The 27,469-nt window shown below is 44.8% G+C and overlaps 1 pseudogene; it reads right to left on the reverse strand.

Annotated features, from left to right (window-relative positions):
• Nucleotides 1-405: 405 nt before the first annotated feature.
• Nucleotides 406-26,548, reverse strand: LOC139311796 (class I histocompatibility antigen, F10 alpha chain-like; annotated as a pseudogene).
• Nucleotides 26,549-27,469: the final 921 nt, after the last annotated feature.

Raw genomic sequence — 27,469 nt, forward strand, 5'->3', positions numbered from 1 at the left:
ATTAAGTGAAAAGAAAGTGGATAAGGATGTACTTAGTAAAGTACAAAGAACTTGATGAGTATTAAATTTTACTTTTTTTTCTCTAATAGTGAGTTTTAAATTAAGAATTGATAATTGGTAGAGTATTTCCATGCTTATTTCATATAAATATCAACAATGACTTCACCGTCATGAGGATGAATGTGGGACTAGGTTATGAAATATAAAATGTGTGGAGGAGAAGAATATATATAGATATGTAAAAGAATAGAAATGAAATGTCAAATATAAGATATGATCTATGTATATGAATATTTTATTATGGTTTTAATTGTTTTTATAATTGTTTGATAATTTAATAAAGTTTGTTTAAAAAAAAATAAAAAAATAAAGGTTGTCACAAAAGACCACATAATTATTGCAAATTGTATCTATTAAACCCAATTTGAATCTTTTTCATTTCACAATTATAAACACACAACATTTCCTATTCTGCTCTGATCCTCATTCAGAATAAAAATGTTATTTATTTCAATGATAAAAGCAATGATGAATGTCCAAAAAATATATCCTGGTTCAAGCATATTGTGGAAAGTCCTGAAAGGCTCCTCCTGAGAGTCCGGCCTAATTCAGAAGAAGGTCGATCCCAACTTCTGTCCTCTCTCCTCATGCTGGGACTATCCACTCAGGCTGAAAAGAGGAGGGAAAAAGCAGGCAGGGTCAGTCTGGGAGGGAGCCCAGAGGAAGAATCCCACCGCCCAGGCTGAGGGATCAGCAAAGATCATCCCAGGGAAGGAGCAGAAACAGCAGCCTCAAGAGAGGTCTAGGACAGGGGTCTGCAACCTTAAACACTCAAAGAGCCATTTGGACCCGTTTCCCACAGAAAAGAAAACACCGGGAGCCACAAAACCCTTCCCGTGCCTGACTATTTCTTGAGTGGCTACAAAACTAGCATATGTAGTTGAATTAAATGTTCTGTTTTCTTCTGAAACTTTTCTTTTCCTGGATTTATCCATGGTTGGCCTACCAGGGGTTGAAAAGCTCAATAGATCGCGTGCCGGCAGGCGTCGCACATTGGCGGTTGTGACGCATATTTTGAGTGACAAGGAGCCGCAGCAGAGGGGGTGAAAGAGCCACATGCGGCTCCAGAGCCGCAGGTTGCTGATCCCTGGTCTAGGACAACTCGCCACAGCCAACTCGCCACAGCCAACTCACTGCAGCCAAGTCGCCATGGCCAACTCACCATGAGACAATTACCACAGCCAACTCACCGCAGAACAAAAGTTACACAATATTGAAGAAATGATGGAATAGAATCATTAAAGATAGGATGCAAAAGGAGGGACAAAATGAAATGTGAATGACAAAAATTAAATAATGACTTAAAAGCCAGCCTTCAACACGCCCCAATCCACATCAAAAGCCACTTACAACCAAAACTATAAATACCACACACAGAGAACAGTACACACTTTACGAGAAAGACATTCCCTGAAGATAGGCTCCAGCATGAGTCCGAAAGCTCAGAAGACAATCTGGTCCTGCTGACTGACCCAGATTAGATCCTTGCAACATTATTCTGGGACACGTACATTCGCCTTCATTCACAAAAATTAAACTTCTCCAATTCTATACTATTCATATGCTTATATAAAATATTATTATTTGTTCAAGAACAATTTCTCTTCTGAGTGAAAAGGAGACAAACCACAATTCTCCCGTCGGTGTTTAAGAGGTTATAATGGCTGGAAAAGGGGTGACAATATCTATTTAAGATGCAATCTCAATAGACTTACCGTACCTATCCCTATTTCCAGGTCTGTCTTATTTATTTATATCCCACTTTTTAAATAAATAATTCAAGGCAATGAACACACCTGATATTTCTTCCTGCTCCTATTTTCCCCACAACAACAACCCTTTAATGAGATTTGGGCTGAGAGAGAGGGATTGGCTCAAAGTCACCCAGATGGTTTTCGTGCTTAAGACAAGACTAGAACTCACAGTCTCCTGGTTTCTAGTCTGGTGCCTTCATAACTAAAACAAATTGGCTCTGATTATTTTAATTATTTTACCAGAACCTGATATGAAAGGAACACATGGAGGATGTATTAGAACACCCTTTACAAAGGGCCTACCCAGTGGTGGGTTGCTCCCGGTTCAAACCAGTTCACAAGGACCGGTAGTAAAAATCTGTAGTAGTTCGGAGAACCGGTAATAACATTGGCTGGCCACACCCCCAAACCAGCCCAGTCACCATTCGCTCACCCTGCCCACCTCATCAGAGGGTTTTGGTTTTTTTACTTTTAAAAGCATTTTTTCTACAATCTCTTCAGCTGAAAAAATGCTTTTAAAAGTAAAAAAAAAAACCCTCTGATGATCGCGTGGCTCAGCTGGGATCGTCAGAGGCTTCTAAAAGCATTTTTTCTACCACCTCTTCCACCGAAGAGGTTATAGAAAAAAAAAAGCCTTTTGTAGCCTCTGGCGATCCCAGCTGAGTTGCCTGATCGTCAGAGGCTTCTAAAAGCATTTTTTTCTGCAACCTCTTCAGCCGAAGAGGTTGTAGGGAAAAAAATGCCTTTAATAGCCTCTGGCGATCCCAGCTGAGTTGCCTGATCATCAGAGGCTTCTAAAAGCATTTTTTTCTGCAACCTCTTAAGGTTATAGAAAAAATGCTTTTAAAAGTAAAAAAAAAAAAAAAAAAAGTTGGCCACGCCCACCCAGTCACATTACCCCCCCCACCAAGCCGTGCCCACAAAATAAGCCACGCCCACAGAACCAGTAGTAAAAAAATGTAGGGCCTACCCCTTTTCAAACCGTTTTCAAACCCCCCCCCCAAAAGCCTTCTTACGAGCTAGAACACTTCTGCTCATTCAAGAACAGTTCCTTCTGACTTACTCTGGCATAAACTGTCAGATCCTTTGTCACCTGCTGGAGAAAAAGAAGAAAAGAAAGCCAGAAGGTCAGTTTCTTGGCTAGAGGGAGGAGATAGAAAAATACAGATCTGATTCCAACCCTCTCCCTCTCTCTCTCTCTCTCTCTCTCCCCCCAAACTTGCAATACATCACATGACGTTGACGTGACGACACACGTTTGACACCCCTGGTCTAGTCTAATGAAGAGAAGAACTAGGGGTGACACAATACCAGTCTTCCAATATTTGAGGGGCCGTCAAAGAGAAGAGGGAGTCAATCTATCCTCCAAAGTACCTGAGGGCAAAACAAGAAGTAATGTATGAAAACTCATTGAAGACAGATCCACTAAGGAGAAATTTTCTGACAGTGAGAGCACGTAATTAGTGGAAAGGTTGTGGGTTACTGGACAGCCATTTCTCTGGAATAGTATGGGATCATCTGCTTGAGCAGGGGGTTGGACTAGAACTGTGATGGCGAACCAGTGGCATGCAGGGCCCTCTTTGTGGGCACGCGTACCATCGCCAGCTGCTCTTCTGGTTTCCGGCGCGCACATGCATGCCAGCTACCTGGTCATCACGGGTGCCAGAGTGCTGGAAAATGGCCTGAATCCGGCCAAAAACCAGGCCTTATCTGGGCTGTTTTCAGGCCCGAAATAAAGCCTGAAACCGGCGGGAAATTGTCCTGGAAACCGGCCAAAAAACAGGCATGCCCACGCCGACCAGCTGGTCTTCAGGTTTCCGGCGCTCTGGCTTGCACACTTGCACGCACATGCACGCGCATTCCGGTTTGGGCACTTGGTCCCGAAAAGGTTTGCCATCACTGGACTAAAAGGTCCCTTTGAACTCTGTTATATTGTTAGAGAGCTTCTCAATCAGGAGTGTCTTTCCACGCAGCTGGGTCTTCTCACCTTCTTGAGGATTCCTTGCCCCAGATGCTTCTCCTTGGGGTTTCCACCCCCAAGAACAGACTGGCTGTTATGAAAAGGGGGGTGGGGGGGACAATCTTCCCAAGCCTAGTTCTTCAGAGGGAGAGGGAGATAGCACAACTCTGCACCTCCACAACCTGCTTTTGTGTTTGGACATACACCAATGTACATATACAAGTCTTCAACTGATGCTGCCTCAGTTGGAGATTACATATAAAGAGGACAAATCACTCACTTGGTACTCTTCTTGATACTTGGTACTTAGCTTGACATTTCTCTGTAAGGACAAAAATTAGTGAAATAATAATAATAATAATAAAATCAGACTGACAGGCACTTGGTCCACAACACACCTGACATAACAATAGTTGAAAAGAAAAAAGTATGGTTCATTGACATTGCAATACCTGGTGATGCACGAATTGAAGATAAGCAGCAAGAAAAAATCACAAAGTACCAGGACTTACAAATTGAAGTTGAGCGACTGTGGAAAAAGAAATGGTGTGTTGTCCCGATTGTAATTGGAGCCCTCGGAGCAATACCCAAAGGGCTACCCCGCTATTTAGAGATTCTAAATTTGCCGGACTTGAACATTTTGACTCTACAAAAAACCACCTTACTCGGAACAGCTTACATCCTCCGACGATACCTTGACAGTTCCTAGGTCCTTGGTTAGGACTCGAGCTGCTGAGCTATTAACCAGCCTCAAAGGCTGTGAATCTCACTAAAGATTAACCAATTAATAATAATAATAATAATAATAATAATAATAATAATAATAATAATAATAATAATAATAATAATAATTTTATTTCTATACCGCCCTTCTCCCGAAGGACTCAGGGCGGTGTACAGCCTATTTAAAAACACAGACAAAACAGCAATTAAAATTTAAAATAATTAAATAAATTGGCTCAGATTTAAAACCCAAAAAAATTTAAATACCCCAATTTAAAACTATTATGTTGATAGTCCGGCCTGGCGGAACAACAGGGTCTTCAGTGCGCAGCGAAACACCCGGAGGTCGGAGATTTTACGTATTTCCGGGGGCAGTTCACTAAGAATAATCCAATTCCACCAGAGATCATCTAATCCCTCCCTCTGCAGAAAAAACCCCAGGAGAGAGTTTAGCAGTTGTTTAGACACAACCTCCCCTCAGACTATTATTAACAATCACAGACTACAAGCATACCACCTGATTTGCCCCAAGAGGGACCTGCTGCCTCTGAGATGGATGGCGGGGAATTGGGGGAAGCAGCAGCAGCAGCAGCAGCTGGGAGGAGAGGAAGGTTTTCATGGAAATCCTTCTCTGCGGATCTTTGATCAAAGCCTTTGAAAGGGACAGAGCTGGGATGCCTCTTCCCAACTCAGAAGAAGACGGGACAGTCCCAACGTCACTCAGCCAAGTCAAGACTGAAGACCCAGCAAGGGGCCGAGATATCAGATGCTCCCCAAGAGGGCTGGGAAAATAGGACAGAAGGAAGCTCAGGAAAGTGTCTCCCACCGGCCAGTTCGCTCCCACAGAGAGGGCCTCCTTAGGGTGCCGTCGGCCAGACAATGTTGGCTGGCGACCCCCAGGGGGAGAGCCTTCTCTGTGGTGGCACCTCCCCTCTGGAACAATCTACCCCCAGAGATACGAGTGATTCCAGACCTCCGGACTTTTCGTCAGGCCCTTAAAACCTATTTTTTTTCAGTTAGCCGGGCTGTCCTGATTTTATGGTTGGTTTTCAAATTTGATATTGATTTTAATTGAAATGTTTTAAATTATGGGCCAAATTTTATTTAATTATTTTAAATCTATTTTAACTTTTGTGTACGAATGTTTTATATTTGGCTGTTCACCGCCCTGAGTCCGAAAGGAGAAGGGCGGTATAGAAATCTGAAAAATAAATAAATAAATAAATAAATAAAAATTACAGTATTGTAAATAAGGATACTTACTGAAGAGTATCAAAGTCCCAACAATCACACATGCCAGGGCAAAACCAGCCACAATGAAGCCAATGATGAACCCTTTGTTGGACTTTGGAGCTGAATTGGGAGAAAGAGCAGATAATTGAAGGAGAACCCCAAACAATCATTCTAATTAGGGGACATAACAGAGTCAAAGGATTGGAAATCCCCCCAATTAAATGGATGAAGAGCTCATGTCCAGGGGTGAAATCCAAAATTTTTCCCTACTGGTTCTGTGGGCGTGGCTTGATGGGCGTGGCCAGGGAAGGATATTGCAAAATCTCCATTCCCACCCCACTCCAGGGGAAGGATACTGCAAAATCTCTATTCTTACCCCACTCTGGGGTCAACCAGAGATGGTATTTGCTGGTTCTCCGAACTATTCAAAATTTCCGCTACCGGTTCTCCAGAACCTGTTAGAACCTGCTGGATTTCACCCCTGCTCATGTCCCTCTCAGGGTGACATGCAAATGCCTTGCTGACCATTGTTAGACGTGTCCTCGTCAAGCTGCCTTCCTCAAAAACACCAGTCCAGCGTGAAAGTAGCTGATGTTCATCTTTAGCATTTCAGCTCAAAAGCAATTTGCAATCTTGTGACTCTCGGCAGTTTTTAGAAACAAAAACGTCAGCAACACCATAATATAAACAAAATTCATGAAATAATGAACATGTCTTTGATCTTTTTACAAGCTACCCCAATATGTCATGACTCTGGATGGAATTGGGCAGGTCTGTATCAGGGGAGGGTTCTAATTTTTTTTACTACCAGTTCTGTGGGTGTGGCTTATTTTGTGGGTGTGGCTTGGAGGTCATGTGACTAGGTGGGCATGGCTAGCTGGTCAGAGTCATTTCTGGAAGGTCCTCGCACTTACGACCAGTCCTCGCACTTATGACCCGACTCATTTGTTTGCTTTTAACACTGATCAGTGTTAAAAGGATGGCCCTTTGAAGCCTCGCGGCAAGAGTTTAAACAGTTTTTTTCCCTCTAGTCATCAACTGGGACTCAGGAGGCAGCAATAGATTGAGGGTGGGACCAAATAAAAGGTAAGAATAACATGGGGTGGGGGGTGGGGGGGGAGGGCTGGGGGGGAGAACCGATTCGGTGACGTCATATCGTCACCACTACCGGCTCGGCCGAACTGGACCGAACCGGGAGGAACCCACCACTGGTCTGTATGCTGTCTTTTTTCTTAATTTCTTATATTCACATTTTATAACGTAAAGCAGGGGTGTCAAACTCAAGGCCTGGGGCTCGGATCCAGCTGGCGGGGTGCTTAGATCTGACTACTGATACATCAATCCAGCTACTCTGTGCATTTCATGAAGTCAGCTGAATTTGACGCATGTTAATAAAATTTGGCAGTCAGAAAAGGGCTACAGATTCCTCCTGATTTTTTTTCCCTTTAGGAATTCTAAACAAAAGAAAATCTGTTTCTGGTGCTCAGCATAACTGCTGCTCCTCTGCTGGAGGCAGGAAACAGGGAAGAAATAAAGGCCAAGATAGGATCTAAGAGCATTTCATCAGGATTGGGATGGGATTCTGTAGCTTCCAATAAATCACCTGAAGCCAATTCTATGGACTGTTCCCTACAGATGCACTAACCTCAAACACAGGGAAAACCAATGGATTAAAGTTCAAGTATGCTCACACATAGAAACAGTTGGGGTCAAATATCTCTCCCACAATCCTTCAGCTTGAAAAAGAGCTCAGCCAAACTTCCGGTTTGGCGTCGCGGGGATGCAGTCGGGGAAATGGCGGAGCTCTGATGAGCCCTGCCAAAACCCTGATTGGCTAACCGCTGCTGACAGGTCTGCGGACCTACCCTGTCCTGAAGGGACAGGGGAAAGAGAGGAACCCCTTGGGCAGCCGAGAGGAATGGGCAAGTTCCTCGGAGGCCAGAGGCAATCCTCTAAGTCAGCAGCGGGGGACGGCAGCCATGGCGGCTGCCTCGAGACTGCGACAAATCGGGACAAGCAAAGTGCAGGAGGAAGGAAGAAAGGACGATGTGCTTCGGAGCCGGGTGAGTGACACCAGCCCAGGCAAGAAACAACGCGTTAATGAGGATATTTATAAATAAGACCCCCAGCCTTATCTAGCGGCTGAAGATCTGAGGGGCTTGAAGATTTTGAAAAAAAAAAAAAAGGAAAGAAGTTTTAAACCCTTTAAGAACTTTATTCCACCACTGATTGATTGGAGGGAACTGCTTATTAATTAAATAGAGCTGGATATTTGAACCTTCTTGCTAAAACCGAAATGAACTTGAAAAGAGAAAAGCGAATTAAGGACTTGCCACCTTTAAAAGCCAGACAAAGAGATCAAACGGATTGCTACATAAATGTTTCAAAATGGCGATTTAAGCTGTGACCAAGTGAAAGTGTTGACTGCAGAAACTTGTTTTTTCTTGAAAAGGACCTACTTGTTTTGATACATATTGTGGATTACTTTGGGGGAAAAAAACTATGACTTTTTGAACTTTGGAGATTCCTATTCTGTCGTTTAATGACTTTACAAAGAAAGAAGAAATACAATGACTAATAAACTTTTAACTGACTGGCGTAGCAATAAAAGGCTTGGCGCAAGATCAGAAGTGGAGAAGCTGATGTTTTACTGGAAATAGACTTTATAATAGAATTTAAAAGGATATGCAGAGTTTTAAGCGTGGAAGTATTGACTTTGAATTGAAATACATATGGACAGATAAGGGAACGAAGAAGCAAAATAGATAAATTAGATAGCAATGTTTGAATGTTTAATTGTTTAAATGGTTCAAAATTTAAATGAGCTTTAAATAAAAACAAGAAGTGTTTATGGTAATTAAAGATAGAAACATAATAACAATAGAAGTGGGAAGTTAAGGTGACTAAAAGTGATATGTTCATAAAAGCATAACTTGTTGTAACATGTTTTAGTTTTAATTTCATAACAAAATGGTGGATGATAATGATGATCAATTGTTAATGATTTTAGATGATGTACTAAGGTACACAGATGGAAGTTATAATTGTGATTGCATTTAACACATGTTGGAAATTATTAATATTAAGAAATAAATGGGGATACACCCTGGAAGAGAACAGTTGGAAACAGTGGATTAGTAGACAATATATGGAAAGAGAAATTTTTAATAAGTTAGCAGAATAGAAGTTGAAGTTAATGGAGGAGGATATGCTGAGAAATCAGCCAAATAATGAAATGCTGGAAATCAGCCAAATAATAGGTGGAGTTAAGGAGGAGAATGCTGTTAATCAGCCAAAAGAAAGCATGCTGGAAATCAGCCAAAACAATGGAAAATGCTGGTAATCAGCCAAATAAAAGGGGGAGTTATGGAGGAGAATATGCTGAAAACTCAGCCAAAATATGCTATGGTGGAAATCAGCCAAATAATAGGTGGAGTAATAGAGGAGAATGAGGAGAATATATTGAAGAATAATTATTAATAAGGGGTGAAAAAGAAAATGTTGGGTGATAATTAAAATGAAATGGTAAATTTTGAGATCTCTGTGTAAAAGTTTAAGAACATGATAGGATGAACTGGGTTTAGAAAATGAGAAAAACAGAAAGAAATTTTGATTAATAAATTGAAATAAAAATTGAGTTGTATACATTTGGAATTTAAGATTTGTGGATAAAATTGTAAGGTAAATTTATAGATTAATAGAATAGGTTGTCTTTGTATTTAATGTTGTTGCTAAAAGGAGCAAGGGATAAAAAAAATTAAATAAAGCGGTATTGAATTTTTTTTATCAGGTTCGTCTGATCCGCCAGTTGCGGCCCTTTCTGGACCGCAACGCCTTGCGCACAGTCACTCACGTCCTTGTCACCTCTCGACTGGACTACTGCAATGCTCTCTACATGGGGCTCCCCTTGAAAAGCACCCGGGGGCTCCAACTGGTCCAGAATGCGGCCGTGCGGGTGGTTATGGGCGCAACTCGTTGTGCCCATGTGACACCCCTCCTGCGTGAGCTGCACTGGCTCCCAGTGGTCTTCCGGGTGCAATTCAAGGTGTTGGTTACCACCTTTAAAGCGCTCCATGGCATTGGACCTGGGTACCTTCGAGACCGTCTTCTGCCACCAGTAGCCTCCCACCGGCCAGTCCGCTCCCACAGAGAGGGTCTCCTCAGGGTGCCATCAGCCAAATTATGTCGGCTGGTGACACCCAGGGGAAGGGCCTTCTCTGTGGGACCCCCTGCCATTTGGAATGAACTCCCCCCAGAAATTCGTAAGATCTCTGATCTCCGTGTATTTCGCTGTGCCCTCAAAACCATGTTGTTCCGCCAGGCTGGGCTATCAATATAAAGATTTTAATTTGGTTTCAAATGGGATTTTAAATTTGGGGTTTTATAAATTGGGCCTATTATTTAATAATTTTAATTATTTTTAAATATTGTCTGTCTTTGTGTTTTTAATTAGGCTGTACACCGCCCTGAGTCCTTTGGGAGAAGGGCGGTATAGAAATAAAATTAATAAATAAATAAATAAGATAAATTTTAATTTATAATTGAATTTATAATTGCATATAAAAATGAGCTCTGCCTTAGTAGGAGATTAGGATGTATGATGAGATAATAGGAAGATTTATTAAGACGTTGGAATTTATGTTAAAATTCTTTGTTCTCATTTGTTAAATTAATGTACCCGTTTGTGACCGGACCAAGACTTCGTTCATGAAAAAAATTTCTTTTTTATGTTTATGTTGGAAAAAAAATAAAAAAATTACAAAAAAAAAAAGAAAAAGAAAAAGAAAAAGAGCTCAGCCTTTCCCTCTCTGCAGTCTCTTACCCTTCAGGAGCACGTCCAGAGGCTCCTGCAAACTGTTGTGCTCTACATGGCATTGGTAGTGGTCACTGTCATTGGAATAAATCTGGATGCTGAGCCAATAGTGGTAGGTCCCATCCGCATTGGGGACCACAGTCCCATGGAAGGTGTCCTGCAACCAGACCTTCCCATCCCTTGTCCAGGAAGCATCAATTGCCTTGGGGTAGAAGCCGTCGATTCGGCAGACATGTGTTTCCATCCCATCCTCAGTCTCCGTCCTGCTGCTCACTGTCACCACTGGGGAGTCTGCAGAAAAGAAAGATCTCTGAGCCCCTCCAGAGCCTGAAAGGTGGATGAGAAACTTGAAAGTTTCCTATTACTTAGTTTTAATTTAGGGATTCAACATGCCACAATTGCAGCATCTCCAAGAGTTTTACAAATGCTCCCAATCCGGATAATATTCAAGCACAATGATTCTTGATTTTTAGTGACTCAGCCTAAAATTTGCAGCAGATTGTGGCTCTAAGGAAATTTCACTTCCACTTCCTCAAATTGTAAGCTGTTCCAGGCCTCTTTCCACAGGACACGACCACAATATCAAGATAGGGAGAACCAGAATCAAAGCAAAGGCATGGAGCCTTTTGGGATCTCACACTGGTCAATTTGGAAAAATGATTGTCTCTCTCAAAGCGGGGGGGGGGGGGGGAGGCAGAGAGAGTGATGCCAAGGGAAAAGAGAGACAGTCCTCCCAGGGCAGGGAGAGGAATGAGGCAGCAGCTCAATGGGCATAACCGGGTGGGCGTGAAAAGAGTGGGTGTGGCTGGATCGGGTCAGATGATTTGGCGCACCTAAGTAGGTGCAGATAGGTTGGTGTGGGCAGGTGGAAGCAGATGGATGGGTGCGTATGACTGGGCACAGCCGGCTTGATGTGGAACGAGTCAACTGGGCATGGGAGCAACTTAATGTCCCGGCATTTCCTTGCCTCCATGAACTGCTGGCAGCCATGCAATGCCTCCAGGAACCTGGCCGTGGTTGATCTCCCGCCACCCCCAGAACAACTTCCACATTGCCCTCTGTCTCTTCCTCATCCTCTAGCCAGACTGAGGCTGTGAAGATCTGGATGGGGAGGAACTGGCTCCACCTTAACCATAACGAAAGAGAGGTTTCAGCCTACCTGGAACTGGAGAGCTGTCATGTTTTATATTGCCCCCCAAAGGAGACAAAACTTCATATTCTCCAGATTTTGCTCTCTATAGTTCTGGGAGTGAAAGCTGAGCTTTCTCCATCATTCCCCAGCAACTTTCAAATGAACAGAAGATACATGGTGGAGGGGTGGTTCAGGAGGTACTTGGCTTCAGCCCACACCATTGCTAAAGGTAGAGGCAGAAAGTGAGTTTTTCTGTCCTTGGAGTGCCCCGCGCCTGCCCCTTCACTGGTTTGTCAGCAAGTGGCTGTAAGGCAGAAAGGCCACCGCCCTAGGAGTCCCGGTTCCAATGAAGACTGGAGGAACAACTAACAGAGTGCAAAGAAAGCCAGAGGGGTCCTTTCAGATCATTGGGGGGGGGGGGCAGTTTGAAAGTTTGAGTCTACTGTAAGTGGAGTTTCGGGTTGTTTGCTAGTTTGTATAGGGTCTTGGGTTTCCTTGATCAAAGCTATTTCTGGTTGCCTTAGAACTGAGGTTCCTAGTCGGCCCCGGAGTTGGTCTATATGCCTTCTCCATAGCCTACTGTCCTCTAGTTCCAATCTGTATGAGTGGGGCTCTGTGATTCCTATCACCTTGGCAGGGATCCAGAGAGCACCCCTGGTGTAGTTCTGGGCATACACCATGTCCCCTACGCTGAATGACCGGAGTTGGCTAGTCAAATCGCTGGGTGCTTTGGCAGTATAGTTGGGGTATAGCCAGTCTAATTGTGATTGTAGCCAGCAACTCATTAAAAATGCTGATGGGCTTCTGTTTGTTGTTGCACTAGGGGTAATGTGCTGGACTAGGAGGAATTTGTCAATTTTGGCCTGCCAATCTCCCGAGCCCATCCTTTTGCGGATTGCATCATCCTCTCCACTTGACCATTGCTGGTCAGATGGAATGGTGCGACCAGGGCATGTCTGATTCCCTGTTCCGCCAAGAACATTTTGAATAGAGGGGCTGTGAATTGAGGGCCATTGTCTGAGACCAGAACGTCTGGTAGGCCATGGGTGGAGAAAAGTCTCTGTAATACTTTAATGACTGCCTCTGCCATTTTAGAGGTCATAAGTATTATCTCAAGCCACTTCGAATAAGCGTCCACAACTATTAGGAATGTCTGGCCTTGGACTGGTCCAGCAAAATCAATGTGCACTCTTGACCAGGGTGCTTTTGGCATTTCCCATTTGTGTGCCGGGGCAGAGGATGGTGCTGGTCTGGACTCCTGACAAGGTGTGCAGGTAGCAATCCATTCAGCAATTTCCTCATCCATATTAGGCCAACAAACATAGCTCCTGGCCAGTGCCTTCATCCTGATGATTCCAAGATGCCCCACGTGTAAAGCCTCTAGCACTGGCTTCCTTAATTTTGGGGGTACAATTACCCGGGTCCCCCCACAGTATACAACCTTTTTGGGCCGATAATACATGCTGCCGTGCATCAAACGGCTGTAGGTCACCCCCTACTGCCCCCTTTGGCCACCCCCTACACACCCAGTTCAGAACTTGTGCTAAAGTTTTATCTTTGGTAGAATGTCTCGCTATCTTGGCCAATGTAATAGGGCCGGATGCAACTTCCTCAATAAGAAGTATGGGTATGATGGGAGTGGGGTCTTCTAAGAGTTCTGGTAATGGGCACTGACTGAGGGTGTCTGTGTGGCCCAGGGACTTGCCCGGCCAGTGGGTTAGCAGGTTAGAATGATGACTCATCTCATCATTTGCGGTGATAAAACGGTCAGGGTGGGGCGGTCCCCAGCCAGCAGGCCCAGGAGCGGTTTGTGGACAGTTATTATTTCAAAGTCTCTTCCATAGATGTATTTGTGGAACCGCTTGACCCCCGCCATTGCAGCCAGCGCCTCTCTGTCCAGCTGGCTGTAGTTCCACTCGGCTGCCGATAGAGTCCTGGAGTAAAAGGTAATTGGAGCCTCAGTCCCGTTAAGCATTCAGTGATTGAGGCCAGCCCCGATGCCAAATGGGGAAGTGTCACATGTTAGGATGAGGGGTAGAGTCTCATTATATTGTATTAAAATGCTATTGGAAGGCAAAAGTTTTTTGACTACAGCAAATATGGCAGCTTCCTTCCAGCCCCAAGTCCATTTTGCCCTCTTATCCAGCAGCCAGTGTAGCAGCTCAGCTACTGTCGCCTTCTGCAGCAGAAAAATGCTATAAAAGTTTAACAAACCCAGGAATGCCTGGAGCTGTATCTGATTTTGGGGTGTTGGGGCTGCTTTCATAGCCTTGACCTTACTTTTTGTGGGGTGTATGCCTGAGCTGTCAATTAAATATCCCTTGGCACTGCAATCTGGCACTTTTCCTTTTTTACTTTAAGTCCAGCCTCTCGAAACCAACTAAGAACTATCCTCAGTCAATTGAGGAGCTCTTTCTTATTGGCCGTGGACACCAGGACATCATCGAAGTAGGGCACTACCCCTGGAATGCCCTGTAATAATCATTCCATTATGCTTTGAAAAAGTCCTGGTGCTACGCTAACACCAAATTGCAAACAGTGGCATTTAAAGGCACTTTGATGGGTCATAATAGTCTGTGCCTTTGCGGTGGCATCGTCCACCACAATTGCTGATATGCTTGTGCTAGGTCGAGTTTGGTGAAAGTTTCCTAAACTTTCCTAAAGAATGTAACAAATGTTGTACGACTGGTAGGGGTTAGGTGCTCTGCTGAAGCACCTTGTTTATTGTACATTTGTAGTCCACGCAGATACGGACTGAGCCATCTGATTTTATCAGTGTGACTATAGGGGTCTCCCACTTAGCATGGTCTACTGGCTCTAAAACCCCCAGCCAATTAGCTTGTCTAATTTGAGGTCAATTTTGGGCCGAAGAGCGAAAGGGACCTTTTGTGGCTTCATCCGGATAGGGGCGATTTTTTTATTTTTTATTTATTTTTTTTATTATTGAATTTCTATACCGCCCTACTCCCAAAGGACTCAGGGCGGTGCACAGCCATGAAATAAAACACATAAATATACAAAATTTAAAATCGAATAAAATGGATTAAATAAATTTGGCTGAATTAATACCCATAATTTAAAAATACCCATATTTTAAAATCCATTAAAATTTAGAATTTACACTTAAAAGGGAGAAGATTTAGGCGAGGCCAGCTTGATGAAATAAAAGCGTCTTCAACTCGCGGCGGAAGGTGCGCAGATCCGGAATCCTCCGTATCTCTGGGGGGAGCTCATTCCAGATCGTCGGTGCCCCCACAGAGAAGGCTCTCCCCCTAGGGGCCGACAGCTGACATTGTTTGGCCGACGGCACCTGGAGGAGCCCCTCTCTGTGGGAGCGTACTGGTCGGTGGGAGGCTGATGATGGTAGTAGGCGGTCCCGTAAGTAACCAGGTCCCAAGCCATGGAGCGCTTTAAAGGTAGTAACCAGAACCTTGAAGCGCACCCGGAAGACCACCGGGAGCCAGTGCAGCTCGCGCAGGAGAGGTGTTACATGGGAGCTCCATGTTGCTCCCATAACCACCCGCGCGGCCGCACTCTGCGCCAGTTGGAGCCTCCGGGTGCACCTCAAGGGGAGCCCCATGTAGAGAGCATTACAATAGTCCAGACGAGAGGTGACGAGGGCTTGAGTGACTGTGCGTAACGAGTCCCGATCTAGAAAGGGACGCAACTGGCGAATCAGGCGAACCTGATGAAAAATCCTCCCGGTCACGGCCGTCAAGTGCTCTTCTAAAGACAGCCGTGAGTCCAGGAGGACGCCCAAGTTACGAGCCCTTTCCGTGGGGGCCAATGATTCGCCCCCAATAGCCAGCGATGGCACCAGCTGACTATATCGGGATGTCGGAAACCACAGCCACTCGGTCTTGGATGGGTTGAGCCTGAGCCCGTTTCTCCCCATCCAGATCCATACGGCCTCCAGGCACTGGGACATCACTTCAAGGGCATCGTTGGGGTGGTCCGGGGTGGAGATGTACAGCTGGGTGTCATCAGCGTACAGATGGTACTTCACCCCGAAACCACGGATGATCTCGCCCAGCGGCTTTACATAAATGTTGAACAGAAGGGGCGAGAGAACCGATCTCTGCGGCATCCCACATATAAGGGGCCTCGGGGTCGATCTCTGCCCCCCTGTCAACACAGACTGCGACCGGTCAGAGAGAAAGGAGGAGAACCACCGTAAAACGGTGCCTCCCACCCCCAACCCTTCCAGCCGGTGCAGCATGATACCATGGTCGATGGTATCAAAAGCCGCTGAGAGGTCTAACAGGACCAGGACAGAGGAACAACCCCTTTCCCGAGCCCTCCAGAGATCATCAACCAACGCGACCAATGCCGTTTCCGTGCTGTACCCAGGCCTGAAGCCCGACTGGAACGGATCTAGATACGACGCTTCATCCAGGTACTGGGGTAGCTGTCTAGGCTAAAAGAGATGGGCATTCCTGCATACTTGCCCAAACTCCCATTGAATACATCTGCAAACTCCCCGACCAGCTCATCAGTGCTGTTGTCCTGGATGGTGTGGATGCTGGTCACCCCCATGCCCAGGGATGCGAACCAGTCCAAGCCAAGTAGGCTTGGCAAGGCACCATCTACCACGGTTAGTTTCAACAGCACGACAAACTTTTTAAACTTGATTTGGAAGGTCCCGCTCCCTATGACAGGGATGTGGTTCCCTTGATAGTCCTTTAGCTGCACTCGTTGATGCTTCAGATGATATTTCTTATTATCCTGCCTAGTCCCGCCTTCTCCTTTAGTGAAAATGTATAAAGCTTTTTTAATCCTTTGTTCTAGGTTCTTGACATTTTAGCCAGGAGCCCTTTTCCTTGAGGTACTCCAATAAAAAGCAATAAAAAAACCTGCACCTCCTGTCTGGCATCCATCCTCAGCACCAGGCTCAGACCCGAATTGGGGACAACAGCACAATGTTGGCAGCCAGCGAGCCATTGAAAGGAAGGGAAGGAGGGAGAAAAGTGGGGCAGAAAGGGAGAAGGACTCCTGTCAAATGCCAGTGACAAAGACAGTGGGGCAGGGAGATGCTTCCCCATCAGAAAACTGCCCCTCACCCCACTGTAGGAAAGAGGGGGGCAGGGAAGGGCTTCAGCCGGCAATGGGAAGTGTGTGGGATGGAGTGAGTGAAGTCTGCCCAGTGGCGGGTTCCTCCTGGTTCGGCCCGGTTCTCCCGAGCCTGTAGCCGTGACGATATGACGTCACCAAACCGGTTCTGGATCCAGATGCTCACCTGTCCTCAGCAGCATCTTCTTCCCATAGAACAGGTGCTTCTGCAGCCTCTGAATGCAGTCTTTCTCCAGGTAGAACTTCCATTCCTGATTAGATCCTGGACTATCATCCCATTTCATCTTGATGATCTGAGCCAGGGGCTGGTGAGCCACCCAGGTGAGGGTCTCCTTGTCGAAGGTGATGAAGGTCCTCCCATCGTAGCTATACTGCAAAAACCCTTCTTTGCTTCCATCACCCCAGAGCTCACAGCCATACATCCACTGCAGTGTGTGAAAGCCTGAAAGAGGGATAGGCAGATGGTTTCGTGAGTCCTCAGGAGAGAGAGACACCCCGTCCCACCCCACAGAGACTTTTTGACAGTAGTGAAGAACTGACACCCTGATTTCCTTCCTAGCAATTTCCACCCCCACACTATTGTCCTCATTCTTCTCTCACTCAATGTGTACCCCCCCCCCCGGGTTAAACCCCTGAACTTCATCAGGAAATAGGCAGCTCAGACATTCTCCTTTCAGCTTCCCAGGATTAGAAAAGGCAGTGGAGGATCCCAAGGGGGAGAAAAATGGAGTTGCAGAAGAAATGAAGGGATGGAGCCTCTTCCATTTTTCTCTCTACCACTCCTTTGTTGGGGAAACTTGGGGGTAGAGGGGTGGTGGCAGGGGTGGGTTCTAAAAATTTTTACTACCGGTTCTGTGGGCGTGGCTTATTTTGTGGGCGTGGTTTGATGGTCATCTGACAAACAATTCTTTAGGATTTAGCAGAGGCACTGGTCTACCAGGCTTTTAACTGCTTGCAGAGCCATACCGGTCTACCCCCCTTTTTTTTTTTTTGGAGCATTCCGGTCTACCCATTTGTTTTTGGAGTGCACTGGTCTACCACCACACTGCCTTTTACCGCTGATCAGCTCTAGGGCGGTTCTTTGAAGGGCCGCGGCAAGAGTTTAAACAGTTTTTTGCCACTCTGCCATCACCGAGAGCATCAGAAACCACTTTCAGGCAGCTTGGACTCAATTACCAATCTACCACCACCAAGCGGTTTACAAGGAGCAGATCGGTTCTAGCCAATCAGTTGTGAGGCTTCTTGGCTTTTCAATTTAAAGCTAAGGTGTCTTGTTTTTTCCCCCCTCTTCTTTGTCAAGTGAGCCCTGACTTTTTCCTTCTAGCCAATCAGCTGGGACTTGGGAGGCAGCAAATAGATTGGGGGCGGGGCCAGGCAGAGTTGCTATTTACCGGTTCTCTGAACTACTCAAAATTTCCACTACCGGTTCGCAAGAACTGGGGAGAACCGGTATCAACCCACCACTGGGTGGTGGAAAAAGGGATCCTAAAATGGCAACAGGGCCCAAGAAACTCATGGCCTCAAAGAGGATCTGGGTATTGTCCCCAAATTCAGGCAAAAATCAGGAAAAGAGAGAGGGACATCTCAAGGGGGCTTCAAAAAGACAGCTCACAACTCAGTCAACTCCAACAAAAGAGGAGAGGAGGAGCAAGGCCTGGGTTACTGCATTCAGTTTTGGTCACCACATTACAAAAAATATGTTGAGACTTTGGAAAAAGTGCAAAGAAGAGCAACTAAAACGATTAAAGGCCTGGAGACTAAAACATATGAAGAAAGGTTGCAGGATTTGGGTTTGGCTAGTCTAGAGAAAAGAAGGACCAGGGAGAACATGATAGCAGTATTCATCTGCCTAATATGCAAGCAAGCCCAGGTTCGAATCCCAGAAGGGTATGGCTAGCTGATGAGAGCTAAATAGCTTGAAATAGATCTATACTAGTCTCCCTTTATTTCTTTGTCAGTAAATATAAATTTAATACAAAATAGTTTGTCGTGAAAGCGACGGCCTGAGGGCTCCTGGATTGGGGCTGAAAGGCGAAAGGAAGCATATCATTCCCATATTTGGGCAGACCAGGTTGCTTCGATAGAAAACCCATTTAATCTCCCCTGGTACAAGCTGACAAAGTGAGGAGGACCTGTGGCTTAGAGGTTAATACATCTGCCTAATATGCAACGGTATGTTGAAAAGACTTTTTTAAAAGTGTAGAAGCATTTCGTGAGAGGGAATAGGGGGCAGGAGAAGCCACTCGATCCATCACTCACCTTCGCTCTGATTGTAGCCAGTACGCAGAAACTCCAGTTTTGCTCTGCTCAGGTCCTCATAATTACCTACGTTCTGGGTCTCTCTGTCCCAATGCTGGGGATTCTCCTTAATTATCTTCTCCACCCAGGAGGCTCGGGGCTGCAACCTCTGGCTGTTGCTGTCATAGTGAACATAGACCTGATCGTCTACATACCCCAGAACAAAATAGTGGGATTGCCCCTGACTGGGTTCTGAGGTGCAGGTGATGAAATGCTTCAGGGAGTGCAAGGAGGAGCCTGGAAGAAACCCAAAAGATAGAGTTAAGGGGCTTCAGCTGAGGAATCCAGATCCGATGGAGCACAACAGGCCCCAATCTGAGGGTTTGGGGAGCAAGAAGAGACCTGGGGGGCAGAGGAAGAAGGGGAAAGGAAAGGGGGGCTGATGGAATAGAAAGAGGAGGCAGAGGGTGAAACAATGAAACAACTGAGAGGCAAAGAAGCAGCTTTGGGAGTGGGGTGTGAAGGGTAGGAGGGCAGAGAAATTGGGGGTGATGAAGGGAGTGTAGGAAGTTAGCACCCACCCCTTTCCTGGAAGAGTGAAATATTTTAGGAAATATGAAAAAGGCAGAATATTATACTTCCCTGGATGAGAAATATGAGAAGCATATTTTACAGACAAAGCAGCTCCCACCTTCCTGCCCCCACCCTTTGTCAATAGGCCATTAAGGCCTGGGCCAGTCTATTCTACATAACAAAGATCTGCCTCCTTCAGGCAGAGCCATAATAGGAATTGCCAAAGATCCAACAAAGATAGGATTAGCCCTCTACACAATAGCAGCAGAAACTCACCACATGTGACCTGGGAAGCACATGTGACCATCAGCCAGCAAGGCCCCCACCCCCTGGGAGTCTGACAACCAATCAGGATACTCTTTCGGGGCCCCAAGAAATGCAGAGCCAGAGAGAGCATAAGAACCCGAGGATTTACTGTATCTGCCCCCTTTTCTGTTCAGGAACTCAAGCCATGTGATCCTGTCCACCATTAAACCATCTTTCCAAGCAGTCTCCATGTTTCCACTGTCTGTTTCCCCACTTGGAGCAGAACCCAAAGGATGTTTCTTCCAACAGGAGGGAAGGGAAAATAGGGCCAAGGAAAAAGCAAATCTTTGTGCCTTCCCTTCTAGCAAGGCCTCCCTCAAACCATTTCCTGGATTGCTCATTCTCTGCCCCATGGAGACTGAAGTGGCCCCACAAGGAGAAAAGGGGGTCCACCCCAGAAACTCAAAAGCAGCAGGAAACCCAACCTGGTCACCCCAACTGTCCATTTACAGATATTTCCCTAAAGGAGAAACATGTTTCTAAAGACAGAAACTCAGAGCTTTAGCTCCTTGCTCCCAGCAGATATTTGGTGCCCATTCAGAAAGACTGGGCCATCCTATCTACAAGACAAAAGACCTTCAGCTCCAGGATGATGGGATTAAGACATGACCCTCCAGGACATAATAGGATTATCTAGCAGCAGAGCTCACTGCATTGCAACATCTTCTATTATTATTGTTTATTGGTTCGATTTATATGCCGCCCTTCTCCGGAGACTCAGGGCAGCTTATAATGCATTAAGCAATAGCCTTCATACTTTTGTATATACCTGCTTAGTAGGGCTTTTGGCCCCCCCAAGCAGTGTTCTTTTTTATACAAAGTCAACTTATTGCCCACACAATCCGGGTCCTCATTTTACCTACCTCGGAAGGATGGAAGGCTGAGTCAACCTTGAGCCTGGTGAGATTCGAACTTGCAGTAATTGCAGGCAGCTGGCAGCTAAGTGCTATTTAACAGCGCTTTAGTCCACTGCTCCACCAGGCTTCTAAGAACATTGCATCACCTAGCACAGTTCAACCAAACTTGACTCAGATAAACATGATCCCACATGGCTCCATGGGAGTCTGACAACAGGCAATAGGATACATATTCTTGCACAGGAACAGGAAGCTCAAGGGCAAGGCCTAAGAAAGGTATAAATAACCCTCACTCTCCACTCCATGTTGCCAGCTGCCCAGGACCTCAAACCCATTTATTTATTTATTTATTGCGATTTATATGCCGCCTTTCTCCCTAGGGACTCAAGGCGGCTTACAAAATGACAACTTCAATACAAATCACAATACAATATCAAATTAAAATCAGTAACCCAATTAAAAACGATTTAAAATTATACCAGTGTACCCCCAAACGGATCAGTTTAATTGGCGGAAGAGCCACGTCTTCAGCTCGCGACGGAAGGAAAGAAGGTCGGGGGCTGTCCTGAGCTCAGTGGGCAATCCATTCCAGAGGGTCGGGGCTCCCACAGAGAACGCCCTCCCCCTGGGGGTCGTCAGCCGACATTGTTTGGCCGACGGCACCCTGAGGAGGCCAACTCTGTGAGAGCGCACAGGACGATGGGAGAACGGCTGGAGATGGTCCTGCAAGTACCCCGGGCCTAAGCCATGAAGGGCTTTATAGGTGAGCACCAGCACCTTGAAACGTATCCGGAGTGCCACCGGTAGCCAGTGCAGCTCATGCAGGAGAGGTGTTACACGGGAGTATCTAGACGCCCCCGTAACTACCCGTGCGGCTGCATTTTGGACTAGCTGAAGCCTCCGGACACATCCCAAGGGCAGCCCCATGTAGAGGGTGTTACAGTAGTCCAACCTAGAGGTAACAAGGGCGTGAGTGACCGTGGCGAGGGCATCCCGGTCTAGGAACGGATGCAACTGGCGCACAAGACGGACCTGTGCGAAGGCCCCCCTGGTTACGGCCGTCAGATGGTCATCTAAAGACAGCCGAGAATCCAGGAGGACACCCAAGTTGCGGACCCTGTCGGAGGGAGCAAGGATTTCACCTCCGATCATTAAGGATGGAACCTCCAGATCCCGGGATGCCGGCATCCACAGCCACTCAGTCTTGGAAGGGTTGAGTCTTCACATGTGGTCTTCACACTTATGACTGGTCATGATTTATGCCCATTGCAGCATTCTTAACAACCGTGTCACTCATTTCACAACTGCTTCTCTTCACCATGGTGACAAGATAGGGCAAAAACGTAAAATGTGAGGACAGTCGTAAGTTCGAGGACCAGTCAAAAATAACTTTTTCAGCCCTCTGAGTAGAGAGGGATGAAGGAAGGGAAGGGAAATTAGAGTAGGAGTGAGGGTAAGAGAGGTAGGAAGAGAGGAGGAGAAGGAGAAAGGAAGAGGAAGTAGGGAGGAGAAGAAGAGGGGGAGGAAGAGAAAGTAAGAAGGAAAGAAAAGAGAGAGGTGGTAGGTTTGAGGAGAAAGATTGCTGTACAATAAAAAAGATGAAAGGAAGAAAGCCAACCCCAAACAAATATAAAGATATTAAGATAAAGAATGAATTGTTAAACTTTAAAGAATAAAAGAGAACAAATATGAATAAATAGCAATAATTAGAAACACACATACAAACATACAATATATTTTCTTTGAACAGAGTATTTGGCCGGTTCACAAATTTAAACAGTGTTTAGTCATTTCAATTAAATTTACAATTTCTATATTTCCTTTTTGCTATATTTATTCTGCATCTATTTTTGTAAAAAACCAATATTACCCCTCATCCTCATCTCTAATCTTAATCAAATTCAATTTTTCCCTTCTATTCTATATTATACCCCTTCCCATTGTCATCTATTTTTATATCCATCCTCACATTGGTTAATTATGTAATATTACAGTTGTTTAATACAAATTCAACATTTTAATATAAACCAATTAGTTACATAATGATCTTTTTTGTATATTAATCAATATGAACATGAATATTCCAATTATTTCCATGCAATCCAATTTCTTACAAATCAATTAATTATATTTACCAATAATAATAAACCAAATAATTTTCCCCATATATTCCTCCAAACCACAATTTAACCATTTCTGCTTTCAACACAATATACAATTAATAGTATCTCAATTATTACAATTCCCTAGTTAAATAGAGCTTTTTTTCTTTTGTGTTTTAAAATCTTGAACTCTCCTCTTTTGCCCTAAATTTCCCATTGTTTGCAATTTTGCACCTACCTTTTTTGGTGAGGAAAAAGAAAACTCTCTCTGCCTCATTTTGTCACGTTGCAGCAAAGACCCTGCTTTACTTTCAGTTTCGTTTTTTCAGCATAGCTAGGGGGGAAAAAATCTGATCCAGCACTCTTTGCAGCTAGCAGCAGAGCCCTACGCAAAACAGCTGAGAGCAAATCAGCTGAGAGTCGGGAGGCCGATCTAATCAAATTGTGCTAATTAACCTATGCTGAAGCCGAGAGGGGCTGTTTTTTCTATTTTTGCAGGCACCGGTCTACTCATTTGTTTTCTTTTAACACTGATCAGCTGTAGGGCGGCCCTTTGAAGCCCTGTGGCAAGAGTTTAAACAGTTTTTTTCCCTCTAGCCATCAGCTGGGACTCAGGAGGCAGCAATAGATTGGGAGTGGGTGGGGTAAGCGAATGGCGACCAGACTGGGAAATGGTTTGGGGGCGTGGCCAGCCAATCTTATTACCGGTTCTCCGAACTATTAAATTTTTTTACTACCGGTTCTTGCTAATCGGTGCGAACCGGGAGCAACCCACCACTGGTCATAAGAGTGAAAAATGGTCATACATCACTTTTTTCAGTACCAATGTAACTTTGAACGGTCACTAAATGAAACATTGTTAAGTCGAGGACTATCTGTATTAGCTTGACTTTGCTGTTGCAAAACTGGTCTGAAATAATTAGAAATGTAATCAAAAGGCTGAGCTTGAAACTTTTCTTGTACTCTGCTGTACTGAAAAATGTCAGGTCTTTTTTTTTTCTTATCTTTTGCACTCCTCCTTTTTCTCTATCTCTTGTTTCTATTTGCATTTTATCTTATAATCAACTTTAATAACACTTAGAAATCTTTTAAAAAGAGAATCCTTGGTGGGATTTTTTCCCCACCAGGAAGAAAAAACTTTTATCCTTTTTTTGTCCAAGTGGGGGCGACTATGGTTATGCCTTATTAATGGTAGAAGTGCCCCTAGTGGTGAGGGTGGGAGTTGCACATGAAGCCAGGAAGTTTGCGAGTTGAGGTGGTCGCATCCGAGCGTTGCCATCCCACAACCTCCACAGTGGGACGGAAAGAATTGGGCAGGTAAACTTGACTGACATCTGGAGTGGCCATCTTGTCCTGCTCCTAGAATGGCTCGGGGAGATCGGGAGTAGGCGAGAGAGCAGCAGCAAAGAGGGAGAGAGACAGACAGGCAGACAGAAGATAGAAGACCAGCAGGCAGACAGCGAGGCAGACAGGCACGCAGATGGACGGACGGACGAATTCCCACCAGCAGGAAAGAGGGTTGAGTCCCTTACATCTTGAAAGGGAACGGAATGGAATGGAATGGAATGGAATGGAATGGAATGGAATAGAATAGAATAGAATAGAATAGAATAGAATAGAATAGAATAGAATAGAATAGAATAGAATAGAATAGAATAGAATAGAATAACAGTTGGAAGGGACCTTGGAGGTCTTCTAGTCCAACCCTAGACAGGAAACCCTACACCACTTCAGACAAATGGTTGACCAACCTCTTCTTAAAAACTTCCAGTGCTGGAGCATTCACAACTTCTGGAGGCAAGTTGTCCCACTGGTTAATTGTTCTCCCTGTCAGGAAATTTCTCCTCAGTTCTAGGCTGCTGCTCTCCTTGTTTAGTTTCCACCCATTGCTTCTTGTCCTGCCCTCAGGTGCTTTGGAGAATAGCTTGGCTCCCTCTTCTTTGTGGCAGCCCCTGAATCTTTTGCTTTAAAATTTTTATTATTTTACCCTTGCCCCATAACTGAGGTTTTCTGTATATGTTACAATTATTCAAAGCAGATAGCCAATCCAAAATGTGACTTACGACCATTTTCACACTGACAACCATTGCAGCATCTTTTTTTTTTAATTTTTTAAAATTTTTATTAATTTAAGAAACCACATAATACATTTATAAATGCAAGTAAAACAATTTACAACAAACATCATCTTTATAACATCTACCTATAATATCTGAATTGTTACAATATCAATATCCTATATTCTTCAATATACAATATTTCTCTCACCTTATATAATGATATTATTTTATTGATATCTCGTGTCTCTTTCTTAAATTTCATTTGATTTAAAAATTTATTTTACTCTATTGATACCTTTTCTTTTATTCAATTTTTCTTTCTTTCTTCTTCTCTTTTTTTTTCACTTCCCTCTAACCATTTATACCATTTTTGCCAGACCAGATAATATTCAGATTCTTCTTTTCCTTGGATCTCCTTGGTAAGTTTATCCATCTCAGCGCATTCCATAATTTTGGATATTAATTTCTCTTGAGTCGGGACCTCTTCTTGTTTCCAATTTTGTGCATATATAATTCTTGCTGCAGTCAAAATGTGTGTTATTAAATATATTATTTCTTTTTCATATTTGCTTGTAGGTATTCCTAATAAATAAGTTTCTGGCTTTAATGACACCTTTTGAGTTATTATTTGTTCCAGTTGCATTTTTATATTGTTCCAGAATTTTTTAGCTTTGGGACATGACCACCATATATTGCAGCATCTTAAGCAACTAAAAGCAAGTCTTTTCACCGATTAATTGTTCTAACTGTCAGGAAATTTCTCCTTAGTTCTAGGTTGCTTCTCTCCTTGATTAGTTTCCACCCATTGCTTCTTGTCCTGCTCTCAGGTGCTCTGGAGAATAGCTTGGCTCCCTCTTCTTTGTGGCAGTCCCTGAATCTTTTGCTTTAAAATTTTTATTATTTTACCCTTGCCCCATAACTGAGGTATTCTGTATATGTTACAATTATTAAAAGCAGACGGCCAATCCAAAATGTGACTTACGACCATTTTCACACTGACAACCATTGCAGCATCTTAAGCGACTAATTTCTCCTTAGTTCTAAATTGCTTCTCTCCTTGATTAGTTTCCACCCATTGCTTCTTGTCCTGCCCTCAGGTGCTTTGGAGAATAGCTTGACTCCCTCTTTCTTTGTGGCAGCCCCTGAAATATTGGAAGACTGCTATCATGTCTCCCCTAGTCCTTCTCTTCATCAAACTAGACATACCCAGTTCCTGCAACTCTTCTTCATATGTTTTAGCCTCCAGTCCCCAAATCATCTCTGTTGCTCTTCTCTGCACTCTTTCCAGAGTCTTTTTCTAGGGACTCTTGGAAGGGACTCACCGAGGCACACGTGCTGCAGAGCGACCACCTCCAGCACCAGGAGCCACAGGGGCGCAGAGCGCAGAGCCATCCTCTGTCCCGAAACCTCCGCCTGCAGCTGCGCTGTCCTGAAAAGTCCCAGGCGAAAGAAAGAGGCACTTCGGGACGATCCATAGCGTAATAATTCAAAGCGAGCCGGGGATTGGCCAAGCTCAACCAATAGGGAAAAAAACATTTCCATGACGTTTCTGGTTGCTAGTGAGGCAGAGGGGGGGAAAAACTTCTGAGAAAAGCTGGAAAAGGGAAGCGAGAGTTTCACAAGAATCACACATTCAGCAACATCTCATTCCAGGAATTCTTCATCATGGGGGGAGGGGCAGATCTGCGGGGGTCAAAATAGCGGGGGAGTTATCTGGGGGCAGGCAGTGGGGGGGAGGGGCAGGGCCAGATTTAGATGAAAAGAGGCCCTAGGCTATTCCACCTTATGAGGTCCTTTCACCTATAGTGAAAGTGTAATTTTAATTTTGCTAACAATTTGAATGTAGGCCCCTCTTGATCTTGAGGCCCTAGGCTGAAGCCTAGTTAGCCTATAGGAAAATCCGGCCCTGGGGAGGGGGTCCCTTTCAGACCCCACACTGCCCCCTCGCAGCTGTGTGATCAGAAACCCCCAAATGATCTTTGCTCTGGATGAAAACGCTCAAAGGCACTTGGGGGATCTCCAAGGCGAAGACGCATCTTTCTATGGGGAAAAGGTCAGGGGTGCAAAACGCAATACAATGCATGAATGGATTCCCTCTTTCCTTTTATTCTCCTGCAAAGACCTGAATCTTCAGGAAGCTTCACAACTCTATAGTTTTCCTGCAATGAACTGAGATTGGTTTCAGTGGCTCTTCTGGGGAATCCTTCGTCTGAAAATAATAAATTCCCCTTCAGGTTATGATCGTTGTTATTATGACGGACAAATGATAAAAGGATTAATGATGGTGCTTTTACACTTCCCGTGCTGAGCAAAGTAGGAGTAAGAGGTAATGGGTTTTTTTTTCCCCCAAGGCTTGAACCATCTCCTGCTCTGATCAGCCTTCCACTGAGCATGTACAGAGTGAGAATAAGGCCATGGCTGTGGAGAAGGGGAGGGAGCTTCTGCCTTCCTTTCGTGGCTCTGTATTTCTACTGATGAAGAAGGCCAAGGACATTACGGGGACCCTCCAATTGCTGGTGACTCTGGAAATTGTCGGTCTGTAGGGTGAGCCCAGGGGTGAAATGCTCCCAGTACGGATGGGATCGCCC

The sequence above is a fragment of the Pituophis catenifer genome, unplaced genomic scaffold (genome assembly GCF_029215685.1).
Source record: "Pituophis catenifer annectens isolate HBS135680 unplaced genomic scaffold, rPitCat1.0.hap2 SCAF_2, whole genome shotgun sequence".
In the NCBI taxonomy this organism is placed as follows: domain Eukaryota; kingdom Metazoa; phylum Chordata; class Lepidosauria; order Squamata; family Colubridae; genus Pituophis; species Pituophis catenifer.